Raw genomic sequence first — 4,596 nt, forward strand, 5'->3', positions numbered from 1 at the left:
TATGGATACTTATCCCTTTTAGTCGGTTAACCCCACCCACTTTGACGTAGAAATTGAACCGTTAACGATAGAACCTTGGGTCAGCTTTTGGATTAATATACACATAAAAACCTACCATCTGCAAAAACAAAATCGATTCTATCTTGCTTGGTTCAATAGATATGGACACATATCCCTTTTAGTCGGTTAACCCCACCCACAATAGATATGGACACTTATCCCTTTTAGTCGGTTAACCCCACCCACTTTGACGTAGAAATTGAACCGTTAACGATAGAACCTTGGGTCAGCTTTTGAATTAATAGCCGTGTTTTTTAACACGCGCGTATACGTTTCGTTTGCGCGTGTTAAAAAACGCCTATCTTCGCTTAGATAATGCTTAGGAGACCCATCTAGCGGCTGTGGTAAAACAACTAGCTACAGCAACAGGGTGTAGCGAAAAGCGGAGACGCAACGCTCTGATGGCCATAGGGTATAACATATAGCTGAATCAGTTGCGATGAATTGTGGACACACATATAATACATAGAATTAGTGTACAGGGTGAAACAAAGACACATATTTCAGTTACATCTGAGTATAATGCGTATTGAAATTTAGTAGGACAAAATTTATGCGCAGCAATTTCAGAGGTGTATTTATAGTTTGTCTCTTAGCAGTCAATATAAAGTTTAAGCGTAAACGGATATACGCGTGTTAAAAAACACGGCTAATATACACATAAAAACCTATCATCTGCAAAAACAAAATCGATTCTATCTTGCTTGGTTCAATAGATATGGACACATATCCCTTTTAGTCGGTTAACCCCACCCACAATAGATATGGACACTTATCCCTTTTAGTCGGTTAATCCCATCCACTTTGACGTAGAAATTGGACCGTTAACGATAGAACCTTGTATCAGCTTTTGAATTAAAATACACATAAAAACCTACCATCTGCAAAAATAAATTCGATTCTATCTTGCTTGGTTCAATAGATATGGACACTTATCCCTTTTAGTCGGTTAGCCCCACCCATAATAGATATGGGCACTTATCCCTTTTAGTCAGTTAACCCCACCCAGTATGACGTAGAAATTGAATCGTTAGCGATAGAACCTTGGATCAGCTTGTGGATTAATATACACGTAAAAACCTATCATCTGCAAAAACAAAATCGATTCTATCTTGCTTGGTTCAATAGATATGGACACTTATCCCTTTTAGTCGGTTAGCCCCACCCACAATAGATATGGGCACTTATCCCTTTTAGTCGGTTAATCCCATCCACTTTGACGTAGAAATTGAACCGTTAACGATAGAACCTTGTATTAGCTTTTGAATTAATATACACATAAAAACCTATCATCTGCAAAAACAAAATCGATTCTATCTTGCTTGGTTCAATAGATATGGACACATATCCCTTTTAGTCGGTTAACCCCACCCACAATAGATATGGACACTTATCCCTTTTAGTTGGTTAATCCCATCCACTTTGACGTAGAAATTGGACCGTTAACGATAGAACCTTGTATCAGCTTTTGAATTAAAATACACATAAAAACCTACCATCTGCAAAAATAAATTCGATTCTATCTTGCTTGGTTCAATAGATATGGACACTTATCCCTTTTAGTCGGTTAGCCCCACCCATAATAGATATGGGCACTTATCCCTTTTAGTCAGTTAACCCCACCCAGTATGACGTAGAAATTGAATCGTTAGCGATAGAACCTTGGATCAGCTTGTGGATTAATATACACATAAAAACCTATCATCTGCAAAAACAAAATCGATTCTATCTTGCTTGGTTCAATAGATATGGACACTTATCCCTTTTAGTCGGTTAGCCCCACCCACAATAGATATGGGCACTTATCCCTTTTAGTCGGTTAATCCCATCCACTTTGACGTAGAAATTGAACCGTTAACGATAGAACCTTGTATTAGCTTTTGAATTAATATACACATAAAAACCTATCATCTGCAAAAACAAAATCGATTCTATCTTGCTTGGTTCAATAGATATGGACACATATCCCTTTTAGTCGGTTAACCCCACCCACAATAGATATGGACACTTATCCCTTTTAGTCGGTTAATCCCATCCACTTTGACGTAGAAATTGGACGGTTAACGATAGAACCTTGTATCAGCTTTTGAATTAAAATACACATAAAAACCTATCATCTGCAAAAACAAAATCGATTCTATCTTGCTTGTTTCAATAGATATGGACACTTATCCCTTTTAGTCGGTTAACCCTACCCACTTCGACGTAGAAATTGAACCGTTAGCGATACAACCTTGGATCAGGTTATGAATTAATATACACATAAAAACCTATCATCTGCAAAAATAAAATCGATTCTGCTTGCTTGGTTCAATAGATATGGACACTTATCCCTTTTAGTCGGTTAACCCCACCCACAATAGATATGGACACTTATCCCTTTTAGTCGGATAACCCCATCCACTTTGGCGTAGAAATTGAACCGTTAACGATAGAACCTTGTATCAGCTTTTGAATTAATATACACATAAAAACCTATCATCTGCAAAAACAAAATCGATTCTATCTTGCTTGGTTCAATAGATATGGACACTTATCCCTTTTAGTCGGTTAACCACACCCACTTTGACGTAGAAATTGAACCGTTAACGATAGAACCTTGGGTCAGCTTTTGGATTAATATACACATAAAAACCTACCATCTGCAAAAATAAAATCGATTCTATTTTGCTTGGTTCAATAGATATGGACACTTATCCCTTTTAGTCGGTTAACTATAACGTAGAAATTGAACCGTTAACGACAGAAGCTTAGGTCAGCTTGTGGATTAATATACACATAAAAACCTACCATCTGCAAAAATAAAATCGATTCTATCTTGCTTGGTTCAATAGATATGGACACTTATCCCTTTTAGTCGGTTAACCCCACCCACTTTGACGTAGAAATTGAACCGTTAACGATAGAACTATGGATCAGCCTGTGGATTAATATACACATAAAAACCTATCATCTGCAAAAACAAAATCGATTCTGTCTTGCTTGGTTCAATAGATATGGACACTTATCCCTTTTAGTCGGTTAATCCCACCCACAATAGATATGGACACTTATCCCTTTTAGTCGGATAACCCCATCCACTTTGACGTAGAAATTGGACCGTTAACGATAGAACCTTGTATCAGCTTTTGAATTAATATACACATAAAAACCTATCATCTGCAAAAACAAAATCGATTCTATCTTGCTTGGTTCAATAGATATGGACACATATCCCTTTTAGTCGGTTAACCCCACCCACAATAGATATGGACACTTATCCCTTTTAATCGGTTAATCCCATCCACTTTGACGTAGAAATTGAAGCGTTAACGATAGAACCTTGTATTAGCTTTTGAATTAATATACACATAAAAACTTATCATCTGCAAAAACAAAATCGATTCTATCTTGCTTGGTTCAATAGATATGGACACTTATCCCTTTTAGTCGGTTAACCCCACCCACTTTGACGTAGAAATTGAACCGTTAACGATAGAACCTTGGGTCAGCTTTTGGATTAATATACACATAAAAACCTACCATCTGCAAAAATAAAATCGATTCTATTTTGCTTGGTTCAATAGATATGGACACTTATCCCTTTTAGTCGGTTAACTATAACGTAGAAATTGAACCGTTAACGACAGAAGCTTAGGTCAGCTTGTGGATTAATATACACATAAAAACCTACCATCTGCAAAAATAAATTCGATTCTATCTTGCTTGGTTCAATAGATATGGACACTTATCCCTTTTAGTCGGTTAACCCCACCCACTTTGACGTAGAAATTGAACCGTTAACGATAGAACTATGGATCGGCCTGTGGATTAATATACACATAAAAACCTATCATCTGCAAAAACAAAATCGATTCTGTCTTGCTTGGTTCAATAGATATGGACACTTATCCCTTTTAGTCGGATAACCCCATCCACTTTGACGTAGAAATTGGACCGTTAACGATAGAACCTTTTGTCAGCTTTTGAATTAATATACACATAAAAACCTATCATCTGCAAAAACAAAATCGATTCTATCTTGCTTGGTTCAATAGATATGGACACATATCCCTTTTAGTCGGTTACCCCCACCCACAATAGATATGGACACTTATCCCTTTTAGTCGGTTAATCCCATCCACTTTGACGTAGAAATTGAACCGTTAACGATAGAACCTTGTATTAGCTTTTGAATTAATATACACATAAAAACCTATCATCTGCAAAAACAAAATCGATTATATCTTGCTTGGTTCAATAGATATGGACACTTATCCCTTTTAGTCGGTTAACCCCACCCACTTTGACGTAGAAATTGAACCGTTAACGATAGAACCTTGGGTCAGCTTTTGGATTAATATACACATAAAAACCTACCATCTGCAAAAACAAAATCGATTCTATTTTGCTTGGTTCAATAGATATGGACACATATCCCTTTTAGTCGGTTAACCCCACCCACAATAGATATGGACACTTATCCCTTTTAGTCGGTTAACCCCACCCACTTTGACGTAGAAATTGAACCGTTAACGATAGAACCTTGGGTCAGCT

Source organism: Eurosta solidaginis, unplaced genomic scaffold, assembly GCF_040869045.1.
Source record: "Eurosta solidaginis isolate ZX-2024a unplaced genomic scaffold, ASM4086904v1 ctg00001067.1, whole genome shotgun sequence".
Lineage (NCBI taxonomy): Eukaryota > Metazoa > Arthropoda > Insecta > Diptera > Tephritidae > Eurosta > Eurosta solidaginis.